At 43.9% G+C, this 12,579-nt stretch overlaps 1 long non-coding RNA gene across 1 annotated transcript; it reads left to right on the top strand.

Moving 5' to 3' along the window:
• Positions 1 to 2,600: 2,600 nt before the first annotated feature.
• Positions 2,601 to 4,162, top strand: LOC124233150 (uncharacterized). The gene is made up of 2 exons (XR_006886985.1): positions 2,601 to 3,182; positions 3,880 to 4,162. It is a non-coding gene; the product is annotated as an uncharacterized LOC124233150 (long non-coding RNA).
• The last annotated feature ends 8,417 nt before the right edge of the window (positions 4,163 to 12,579 follow it).

Raw genomic sequence — 12,579 nt, 5'->3', positions numbered from 1 at the left:
AGCTTCACATACCATAAAATTCACCCATTTAAAATATACAATTCAATGGTTTTTAGTATATTCACAGAGTTATGCAACCTTCACCATTATCTAATTTCAGAACATTTTTATCACACCGAGAAGAAACCCCATACCCGTTAGCAGTCACTCACCATTCCACACTCTCCCCAGGCCCTAGAAACAACTAATCGACTTTGTGTCTCTAGATTTGCCAGTCCTGGACATTTCATCTAAATAGAATTATGAAATTTATCTTTTGTGGCTGGCTTCTTAGCATAATGTTTTCAAGGTTCATCCATGTTGTAGCATGTGTCAGCACTTTATTCCTTTTTATTGCCTAATAATATCCATTGTATGAATAAGCCGCATTTTTTTTATCCATTCATCAATTAATGGACATTTGAGTTTCCACTTTTTGGCTATTATAAATAATGCTACTATGAGCATTCATCTGTAAATTTTTGTGCAGACATGTTTTCGTTTTGTTTGGGTATATGTCTAGAAATGGAATTGCTGGATCACTTGATAACGCTATGTTTAACATTTTGAAGAACTGCCAGACTGTTTTCCAAAGTAGTGGTGCCATTTTATATTCCCAGTAATAATATACGAGGGCCCCAATTTCTCCATACACTCACTAACACTTTTTATTATAGCCATCCTAATGGTTGTGAAGTGGTATCTCATTGTGGTTTTAATTTGTATTTCCCTGATGGCTAATGATGTTGAGCCTCTCTTCATGTGCTTATTGGCCATTTGTATATTTTCTTTGGAGAAATATCTATTCAGATCCTTTGTCGTTTTTAAAATTGCATTATTTGTCTTTTTGTTGAGGTGTAAGAGTTTTTTTTATATTCTGGGTACAAGTCCTTTATCAAATATATGATTTGCAAATATTTTCTCCCATTCTGTGAGTTTTCTTTTCATTTTCTTGACAATGTCCTTTGATGCACAGAAGTTTTACATTTTGATGAAGTCCAATTTATCTGTTTTTTCTTTTATCATTTGTGCTTTAGGCATCATATATATGAAAAGTTTTGTCTAATCCAGTACAGTGAATATTGGCCTACAAGTATCTGTTCAAGTTCCTGCTTTTAGTTCCTTTGGGTATATACCTAGGAGTGGAATTGCTGGGTAATATGGTAATTCTATGTTTAGCTTTTTGAAGAACCTCCAAACTGCTTTCTCTACTGACTGCACCATTTTATATTCCCATCAACAGTACACAAGTGTTCCAGTTTCTCCACATCTTCTCCAAAACTTATCTTCCATCTTTTAAATCATAGCCATGCTAGTAGGTGTGAAATGGTATCTCATTGTGGTTTTGATTTGCATTTCCCTAAAGACTAACGATATTGAGCATCTTTTCATGTACTTATTGGCCATTTGTATATCTTCTTTGGAGAAATGTTTATCCAAGTCCTTTGTCCACTTTTTAATTGAATTGTTTGTCTTTTTATTGTTGAGTTGTAGGAGTTCTTCATATATTCTGGATGTTAAACCCTTAATCAGAAATATGAATTCCAAATATTTTCTCCCATTTTGTAGGTTGTCCTTTCACTTTATTGATAATATCCTTTGATGCACAAAAGTTTTTGATTTTGATGAAGTCCAATTCATCTATTTTTTCTTCTGTTGCTTATGTTTTTGGTGTCATATCTAAGAATCCATTGCCAAATCCAAGGTCATGAAGATTTACTCCACTGTTTTCTTCTAAGAGTTTTATGGTTTTAGCTCTCATAGTTAGGTCGTTGATCCATTTTGAATTAATTTTTTTGTGTGTTGTGTCAGGTGAGGGACCCACTTCATTCTTTCGCATGTGGATAGCACCATCTCTGTTAGAGAGACTGTTCTCTTCCCATTGATTGGACTTGGCATATACCCATATTTTCGAACCTTTTTCACCTCTCCCTAGCATAGCTCTTCACTAGAGTCATTCTAATGCCTTTACCATATCTGGAACCTGCAGTGTTTATCTCTGTCTGCCTCTTCATTTTTTGCCCAGAATCCTTTTCTTCTTGTTAATGTGCTGATTTTTCCTAGTCCACACTAATCTCTCCTTCTTCAGAACTCCTAAATTTGGAGCATTTAGTGCCATTCTTCTCATCCTCTTAGATAATAGTATAAGATAAGCACATTTCTGATTGGGTGGTTTGTAGCCCTCTGTCTGTTCTCCCCAGCTAGCGAATAGAACTCTGTGGGCGGGAATCAGGCCTGAACTTCTTTATCTCCCATAGTGTTACCCTGAGGAAGTACTAAGTAAATGAGTGAAACGTAGTTTTATGTGATTTATATCAGTAGATTGTCTTATTTTAAATGTAAATTCACTCTCATTTGGTCTTACTAAGTAGGGAGCTGCCTCTGCAGTATCTAAAATAGAATAAAAATAAGAATCCAGGTCTTTCAGTATGCTGAGGTCATCAGACACTCAGTGAACCTGACTTGGCATTTTGTTTTCCCTAGCTCTAAGGCATTGTGTGGTATGTTTGGAAAGTCTGAGGTTGGTCTAATAAAAAAACATATAGATGATGGAAAGAGAAAATCCCTTCAACCCTTTTTTGGGGAGTGTGACAGGAACATTTGATAAGGTCTTTAAAAACTGTATTTGCTAAACCAAATTAATGTTTCATTTAAAAGAAGTTGAGCTTTAGCCTATTTTTCATGAAACATGTAGGTCCCCACATGAGGCTTGTTTAGCATGTCATCTGTGTGACTGGCATAAGCTCATAGTCTCTCCACTGAGGAAAGCTGGGAGAAGTAGTCCCAGCACTTAATGGTGCCCCTGAGCTAATCCTGCTGGCTCCATGGTAAACATGGGCCTTTTAATAGACTGGAGACAAAGTGACATTCGGAAGAAACAACATGTCGACAATTTCCTTAATAAATTTTGTACGAACACATTATTTCCACCTAATGGAAATGTAGCTCTCTTAAATAATTGAGAGGCTGTATTCATCAGTGGTGAGTTCAGCTGGGATCTTTGTGAGCTAGGGCAGCCAACAACCCCTTGGAAAACAGGGTAATTGATATTTTACATAAGTGGCTTGACTAGTTTTCAGGTGGGCTCTGTGTGACATTCCCCTGCAGTCCCCATGCACAGCTCTCTTCTGTTGTCCAGGCTGTCACAAAGCAGCTCCACACTGAAGGTTCCAGTTGCAGCCACCGAACTGCCAAGACTAAGGGTTAGTAATTAATCCTTTTTAAAATGGGAGCCAGCTCGCTTGGTTTCCCCTTACTGTGTCTGCTGACCAGCCACTGCATTAGCATAGGCCTTGATTTGAATGAAGAGAGATCATACTGAATGTTTAGCATGCAGCTCATTTTTATGTGCCAAAAGATAATAACGTGCTGAGAAAGCAACTACAGTGTTTGTAAAATGAATGATGAATGAATGAACGAGCAATGAGGAAACAAGTCCTACAGGGGGTTGACAGGAGTCATGACTAAGCAAGAGACTTTGGTGTGGACTTGGAAGGAAAGGCAGGAATGCAATAAGGGAAAGAAGAATGCCGGGAAAACATGAAGGTAAAAAGTACACGTTACTCTCAGCACAGACAAGAAAATTGGACTTCCTATTTTTTGTGGTACCTTTCTGAGTTTTGTGGTTGTGTCAGAAGGCTTCTAGGCAATGAGTAGGCTCTTGGCCCTGCCAGCTATGTATCCAGGGTCGTCTCTCCCTCCTGAAGATTTTATAGTCTCCCCATGGATGGGAGGAGAGACTAGGAAAGCAAGGAGTTCCTGGTTGGGGAGAGGGGGCACTTTGTGCCTCATAGCAATTCACATTCTTTCCTTTGGCCTTGGTGTACTTCTTAAGGAACTGTGACCATATCACAGTGAAGGCTGAAGTTGTTTAATTACTTTTTTTTTTTTAATTTGCAGGTAGTTCCTGAAATGACTGAGCTGTTGAAGAAAAAATGAGTCGTGATCATGTCTTAAGAAAGGAAATTATGTCAAAGTATTCAGCTGAAATCATAGAAATTCATGGCTATTAATCATTAGAAAGCATGGAGAGCTACATTTCATAATATGAGGAAAAATTCTAACAGATGCCAGAATGCTTTTTTATGGGGATATTATTATGTTTCTTTCTAATAATTTGTGGTTCCAAACAATTATTTTTTGAAATTTTCTAATTCTGTAATAAAATATATAATAAAGCCTTTCCACAGCTTTATAACTACTACCAGAAATATGCCTAGCTTCATAAAGAGAGAGAGAAAATTGAAGAAAGGGAGTAAAAATTCATTTATTATTTTTTCTTTGCCTGTCTTTTTCATGGAGGACTGTTTTAGGCAAGATTGTAAACATGAATGTTCCCACCAGCCTAATCGACCTAATGTAGTTGTTGAGAGAAGAAGGGAAATAGATTGGCAAATTCAGAGTTAAAAAAGCATGGCTATAAAGCATTAATATTACCTTAAATATACTCCAGTCTTCAGAAAACCAAAGCTAAAGTGACAAAAGCAGCCCTGACTTAAACCTGAGCCTGCCAAATATATTTAGTTGGTTTAGGTTAAATTTAATTTTCCATTTTAAGGTTTTGTCTTACAGGACTTTGTGTCTATGAAGGAGAGAGGAGTAGAGAAGGAGGGGGCTGCTTTGAGACAGTGTGGCCTCTTATGTAAAAGATAGTTTGATATTATTATAAATGTTTAAAACCCTTCTCAGAGAATGCCCTGGCTTTTCTTTTGCCCTCCTGATGGCTTCCTTTGGGCTGTCTTAGCGAACAGCCAGACATGTGAGTCAGCCATACGTGTAGCAGGTCTAGGACTCTCACTGCTTCCCCAGGGCCCAGCTGAGGTCCAGAGTCTAACAGGCACTGGAAGCTGATGTGAGTGCAGGCACAAGCACAGAGGCTGGTAAGGCTGTGGCCAGGCCTTCAGGAAGGTGTGGGCAGGTATTGAGATTATAGAAAGACCAGGAGTCAGAAGTGAGTGAATGAAGAGAACTGCCACCCTGGAGCAGATTTGCAGAAGTTATAGTGGGTAACGGGACAAGGAAAACAGCAAGGAAGAGATGGGGAATGACCAGTGATATAAAAGGGGATGGGGTAGAAGGGCCAGCCAGTCCCTTTGTGTGGCCAGCCTGGGGCTGCCTAGTTGAACCCTTTTTGATTTGTGTCATAATCACTTGCTCTGAAACACTTTTAGAAGTTAAATGCCTCTGACATTTCAACCTTTTTTTTTTTTTTAAAGATTGGCACCTGCGCTAACAACTGTTGCAAATCTTTTTTTTTTAAATTTTTCTCCCCAAAGCCCCCCAGTACATAGTTGTAGATTCTAGTTGTGAGTACCTCTTGTTCTGCGATATGGGACACCGCCTCATTGTGGCCTGATGAGCGGTGCCATGTCCATGCCCGGGATCCGAACCGGCAAAACTCTGGACTGCCGAAGCAGAGTGCACAAACTTAACCACTTGGCCACAGGGCCAGCCCCTCAACCTTCTTTAAATAAGGTGAGAAGAGAGCAGTAAAATGATGGTCTGTATTAGAACTATAGAATTCTAGAATGTCAGAGCTGAGTGATCATCTGGTTCAGCCCCCTTGCACAGATATGAATACTGAGGCACAGAGAAGAAGTGAAGAAGGTAAAGTGACTTGTTCAAGGCCACGTGGTTTGAATCACCCTTGTGAAAATAATTCCCATATCTTGTTGCTTACTTTGAGGTTCTTCCCAAGGGAGCTAACCTTGCTTAGGGCCTTCTGCATTTACCTCTTATCCCTGTTGGACACTGTAACTGGGGGACAAGAGAGACAGCAAAGTGACAGCTGCAGAGGTGCCCCCAGGATAGGGTGTGCTGGCTCAAGGAGGACCATCTCAGGTGGTACCTTTGCCTGATTCCTTGCCTCAGAGTTGAACTGGTTGGTCTCTTCCTTTTGTTCCCTTCTATCACAACTTCCCTCCCCCAGCTCCAGGCAGCTGGTCACTTAACGTTTACTGGGTACAAGTCCTCATCATTGTAACAGCATACTATATGTCAGGCACCATTCTAACACTTTCCACATATTAAACCCCTTCAGGTCTCACAACACCCTGCTAGATGCTACTATTATCCCTATTTTACAGATGAGGAAGCTGAGGCACAGAGATTATATAATTTGCCCACATTCAGACAGCTTATAAATGAAAGCCAGGATTTGAAACTAGAAAGTCTGGCTTCAGAGTGGTGGCTTCACCAGTATATGCTCCTGCCTCACCTTGGCTCACAGAACAGGGAGACTTGCTGCACAGTTACCTCAGGTGAAGAGCACACATTCAGGATCCTAGTTGAGGAGGAGAGATGGTGTTCTGGGCTTGTCTCTCCAGCAGAATTTTATTCAACTTAAAAGCCCCTCTGAGGGGCCAGCCTGGTGGTGCAGCGGTTAAGTTTGCACGTTCCGCTTCTCGGCGGCCCGGGGTTTGCCAGTTCAGAACCCGGGTGCAGACGTAGCACCGCTTGGCAAGCCATGCTGTGGTAGGCGTCCCACATATAAAGTGGAGGAAGATGGGCACGGATGTTAGCTCAGGGCCAGTCTTCCTCAGCAAAAAGAGGAGGATTGGCAGCAGTTAACTCAGGGCTAATCTTCCTCAAAAAAAAAAAAAAAAAAGCCCCTCTGAGTACCCACTTAGAGTTTACCTTAAAAAGGCAGTTGTGTACAGTTGGGGCAAATTGTTGAAACTATTACTGTATATGCCAGAAGATGCAATATGTGTGCTCTTTTTATCCCTATGTTTTATTGGAAACCAAGCTGGCAGTTCCTAATAACTCTGTCCCTGCATCTCCAGAGCAATAGCTCTGGAAGCAGTGTAGGGGAAAAGTGTTAGGAGTAGCTTTTGTGTGTGTGTATGTCCTGCCTTTCTCCCTAATTTTTTTGAAGTCTTTAGTTAACCTTATACCACCTCTGGGAATTCAGTAAGCTTGGTTACTTTGGCAGAACACAGAGTCCCTGAGAGGACAGAATAAGTATATAGAAAGGCAGCAAGAGCTGAATAGGTCCTTGATGCCATCTAGCTGGAGCACAGGACCTCTGTACTCTATGGACTGAGGCCCAGTGAGGGTCCTGGTCTCAGCTTTTCAGTAGTTGAGAAAGCCCAGAATCCAGCTTTTCTTTCAGCTGGTCCATGCTTTCTCAGTAGCACTGTGGGGAATATTCCCTGCTTGGTTTCCTGGCTCACCAGCTGTTCTGTGAGGGACTCTGGACCAAGTAAAAACCTGGAAGAGTCTGGCCAGCCACTATTCCTATGCAGCCTGTGGTCCTGACAGGGAGAGCAGCATCCTGCTAGGAGGCACAGCCCCAACCCTCAAGATTTTACAGCTACCAGGAAAGATGAGGGGAGACACAAATGATTAGAAAAGCAGACAGCATATACACAGAGGGCTCCCTCAGTTGGCGAGATATGGTCATTCCTTGGGAGTGGAAGCTTTGATATTAGCCTGTGAGGTGGAAGTAGAAACTGAGATCAGGGCTCATGGGGGTCAGGAAAGAGGTTAAGGGTGGTAGGTAGTTGAGGCCAGATTGTGGAGGACATTGACAGACTGAGGAGTTTGACCTTTTTGCTTATAGGTCAGTGGTTCTCAAACTACCCTCAAGGATTGCTGCCACTTCAGGGACTGGACCAGGGTTGGTACTGTGAAAGGTATATCATAGTCTTTCTGATTTGCAGGAAAAATTAACCTATAGAATTTTCCCAATCTTAAGTCTTCCATATTTTTTTCTAAAATCTTGGTGGCTGCTACCCCTTGTCTTAGGAATGTAAGCAGATTCCAAAGTGAATGGACAAGTAGCAAATAAATATTAACTAAGGAGGTCAGCAGCCGCTGACCCTCCACAGCTTTTGTTAAGTGGACATGTGTTGAATACTTAGGCGTAGTCTCTGCTAGTTGGTAATTGTTACTTGTTTGTATGTTAGAATTAAAAATGTCAGTATATCAAGAATTTGCCACAAAGAGCTGCATGACTTCCTGAGGTCCTGCCACCTGAACAAGTCTTAAGTAGCACCATCCTGGCAACAGGAGCCATTGACATTTTTTGAGGAAGGCCCATTAGCTTACCTAGAGGAATAACCTAACCTGGCGATGTATTCATGATGGATGGAGGGAGGAGAAGATGGAAGCGATTAGGAGGCTGTTGCAGGAATCATCTGGCTTTATGCTCCGGCTGGGTTTGGCTGAAAGCTCTTTGGTTACAGAATGGTCCCCAAAGACTGGAAATGGCTCCAGTGCTGTGGGCAAAGCTAGCAGAGAGTGGGACTCTTCCTCAGGTTAGTGTGGGAGCCGTGCTGCTGGCAGAGCCTGGGCGTGTCTGTACTGGGCGGGAGGGCTTGAAACATCAGCCATGAGTGCTGTCTTTCTGAAAGGAATGGTCAGCTTGGTTGCATTTCACACTCTCACGAGAGGTTTTTGTTTTGGTCTACATAAAAGTGGGCTTAAGAGACTGGGAGACCTGGAGAACACTATTGATCATAACAGATGGATTCAGTTAGCTGTTGCTGAGCTAAAGGAGGCTTGACTGATAACCTTTTAAAAAGCCCATACAATGTGATATACTGCCACAATTTCGTATAGCCCTAGGTTTTTAAAAAATATTTTGTGGGGAACCCAAATGAAGAAGGATTGCTGATAATCCTTGGCTTATAAGGCATTTTCATGTAAGTTACCCCATCAGAGGTGGAAAGGGTAGGAACAGTGAAGAAATCAGACCCTCAGGAGAGAAGGTGATTTGCCCCAGGTCATAACACAAATGGTAGAACTGGAACACAAACCAGAATTTTTGGTAAATATTACTTATTAAGAACCTACTAGGTATATTATATGCCCTCTAAGACAACAGTGTCCAAAGTGGGTGTCATTGCCTCTGCTTTCTGGAGGAAGAAAAGGGCTGAGAGGCAACTGACCAGAGGCAGTCATGAGATGTGGAACCTGAAGTGGACTCCAAGTCTGGAGAACTTGGCCTTTCCACTGTACCAGGCTGCCTCCCAGCATCTTCCAGCTTCTTCAGGACTCTATCCTCTGGTTTATATTGCCTCAAAACAGCAAGCTTTTTGAAAGAAGCATGGGACAGTGATGGAGTTAGGAATTTATTGGGAAGTAAGCTGGGGTTTCCTTTCTGTGGTGTCCAGATTGGTGAGCGGTCAGGCATTGGTAAGGCTTTACTTGTCTGGGCTTCACCATCTCTGCCTCCCACAATTGGTCATGTGGTTAAAAGCAGGTTGCCGCTGCCTTTTTATGGACTCACCTCCAGCTTGGAGGGCTGTTTCCCTTCCCAGTATGGGGCTACATGAGGGATATGGCAGTCAAGGACCTGGGGACCACAGGGAGGGCTGAGCACTGAGTGGGCAGGTCACAGGAACAGTTGGGTCTTTGTCCTGGTTCTGTTAATGTCTCAGAGGCACCCTGGTCACATTCCTTCTCCCTTTAGGCTTCATTTTCATCATCTGTAAAATGGTAAATTGAACTCAGTAATCTTTCAAGATATCTTCAAACTTTAACCTGTGACTATGTTGGCAGATCTCAAACAGGGTAGGTAGATGGAGACAATAGTAACCATTTTGAGGGTTTTTTGTACTCAAGATGCTGTGCTGAGCCCTTTGCTCATTTAAGCCTTATAACCCTGCAAGGTCTTACTATTATTCCCCACTCTCCAGATGAGAAAACTGAAGCCTACAGATCTTAAAACACTTGCCCAAGGATTCACAACTAGTCAATGATGACCTTAGGCCAAAGTCTACCCTCAACTACATGCCATATCCTGAGTCCCTCGATGGAAGCACAGAGGACATACCTAATCCAGCCTGGTTGGGGCAGGCTGAAGTGGAGGGGAGCAAGGTGAGCTAGCTGAGCCTAGTTCAGAAGGAGCAGTCAAAATTAACCAGTGAATAAGTGCATCTCAAGCAGAAGGCACAGAAGCACCAAGAACATGACAAACCCTGGACCCCAATCCCTGAGTCCCCTCCTAGCCTGACAACTCCTCCATTCTGAACCACTCTTTGCTCAAGGAAGCAGGGACCTTTGTACTCAAATCTGGATCTGATCTGCACACTGGCTATCTTTTGTGGCATTTAGCAAAGCCCAGGTCCCAGAACTCCATGCCCCTTCTTTCTGCACTGGATGTGGAGGTGAGCCTACCTAGTTAAGAGGCCTAATTGATGTTGAGGAGCTCCTGGAGTGCTTGGTGAAAGATGTCCCGTAAATCTCAGACACTGAAGAATTCTGCCACATTCATCACAGTGTTTAATGTCCTGATTGATCTCCAGGGTAGTCAATTTCATTTGCTTGTTTCAGGATGAATAGGCAGGCTGCTCCCCTATGCTGTAGGCTAGGGCTCTGCATAAAATTATGCCAGCACTGTCTCTTTGGTAGCTTGCAATAAATTTTAGAAGCAAATGTTCCATCATTTTCTTTGGGTAATTAACTATTCACCGGGAGACAATATCAAGCTTTTCAGCACTGGAGCCAAGAAAAAACTCCAAAGTAGTTATGAATTCCTTGGCTTATGCTGGAAAAGGGAGAGGAAGGCAGATAAGGTGCCTGCTATCTGGGGAACAACAGTGTTCTCTTATCTAACTCAAGATGACTCCAGGACATTATTTACAGGGGAACCAATTGGGATATGTGAGCAGGGATGAGGTCACGAGGGACAGTGCCTGGGCTGGCTATTGGGGTTGGAGGCAGGGCACATATCCCCTCAGCTTCTCAGTACCCATATACCCCACTACCACCCTCCCCACACAAAACTATCCGCAGTAGCAAATGAAATAACTGAGCATCTCCTGGGCAGCCTTCCCCAAAAGTGCTGAATGTGGGCAGGCAGTGAAATACCCCAGGCATCTATTATTAATAAGGATGGTTTCTGTTTGTGTCTCCCTTGAAACATTCTCAAAGGGCTTTTCCTTCCATTATGTCATTAGCTAGCTATCTCAGCAACCTTCACGGGGGTGGAGGGTCCAGGAGGTATTATTTCTGTTATGCAGGGGGAGGAAGTGGGTCCAAGGATTAGCAAACCAGAAACAGGGCTGGGCTGAGAATCCAGGTACCTGGGCTTTGACACACCCTGAGGTGGAGGGTGGAGGTGGCGATTCAGACTTCTCTCCAACCCCGAGATGTCTATTTAAAACCTGGGTTAGCTCAGGTTGTTGGGTGTCCTTGTCAAGCAACTCTACACGAGTGTCCTGATGACTTGTCAGTAAGATGCTCCCCTTGTAAGAAGCCTTCCTTGGACCTTATCTCATTTGAGGCTTTCAACAGCCCCCCTGCTCTCAGTCTTTCTCTTTTGAGATGAGGAAATCTCACCAGAGAGGAGTGTGGAGGCAGCACCAGGACACGTGCTTCAGTCAAGAGCTGTCTTGGAGTGAGAAAGGAGTTCCTGAGCTGAGGGTCATGAATGGAATGAACACCGGCCACACCAAAGAGAATTCTAAGCCACTAGCCTCTAATCATGCAGGGTCTGTGAAAAAGCCCACAGTCTGTGTGATTTGATCTGAAAAGCCAAGGTTTGGGTTGGAGGTTTTACCCAGGGCTGAATGCAGAGGGGCCAGTTGTGTCATTCAGGGAAGACGTTACAGTCCTAGACAGACTTTGGGTCAGGCCTGCAGAGCTCTGGCCTGGCTCCCCTGTGGGCCGGCTACTAGCACTGCTGGATCTGAGCCTCGTTGTCCTTGCTGCCAGGTTTGGCATGTCAGGGTGGCACCCTGGCCACAGGATTAGCTCCTTTCCAGCTCCAGCAGCAAGGCTGAGCAGGGAGGCTGGCCGTATAGGAGGGGCCTCGGGACTCTGCAGAGAGGATGGGCTGGTCTCTCCAGCCTGAAGGGCTGCATGAGCTGATGGATGGCAACTGCCTGGGGGCTGGAATCCTGATTTCTCTCTCCGGCTCCTGATAACACCTGGTTTAATTCCAGGCAGCTCATTTCAGCATATCCAGTATGACATCTAACCCAGACAGTCCTGGGTTTGAATCCTGCCACTAGTTTACTAGTTAGCTGTGTGCCCTTGGGCAAGTCATTTAATTAGTCATTCTGTGCCTGTTTTCTCCTCCGTAAAGCAGGGAAAATAGCACCCACTTTGCTGGGCTGTAACACAGAAGGAAGATTGCAAAAGGGCACCTGTCACAACAGGAAATGAATAAATGGGAGCCATCACTGTTATCACCCTCTTGTTGGCTTATAGGAGACAGTGACTTGTTACCCAGAGCCTCCTCCCTTCTGGGAGAGCACCAGAGCCAGCTCTCTGAAAGGGTGGACGAGCAAGGAGAAGCCATTTCCCAGAGCCGCAAACCTCCCAGGGAGTACTGGGCTCCATCTCCATCGGCCCCAAGCTGCCCGCCAGCCAGGACTCTGGGTTATGGCACCCAAGGGAGCCCTAAGAGCCAAAGCTTTGGCTCTCTACCTCCTGCACTCCAGGCCTCAGAGCCTCTGCCCCACACCTATCCCAGGCAGGTAAGTGGCTTCCTCTGCGTGTAACCTCTAATGTTGTGACTGTGGACTCTATCCTCGGAGAGGCGAGGACGACCTCTTGATACCTGTCACTAGTCTTAATCTCCTCATGCAGCAGTTCTAACACCTGTTCAAGGATGAAGGCAACAGTGAGTGCGCAGGCAAAATTTCA

This window comes from Equus quagga, unplaced genomic scaffold (genome assembly GCF_021613505.1).
Source record: "Equus quagga isolate Etosha38 unplaced genomic scaffold, UCLA_HA_Equagga_1.0 154_RagTag, whole genome shotgun sequence".
Taxonomy (NCBI): Eukaryota; Metazoa; Chordata; class Mammalia; order Perissodactyla; family Equidae; genus Equus; species Equus quagga.
The sequence above is the reverse complement of the archived record's forward strand: the minus strand, read 5'-3'. Positions and strand labels throughout refer to the sequence as shown.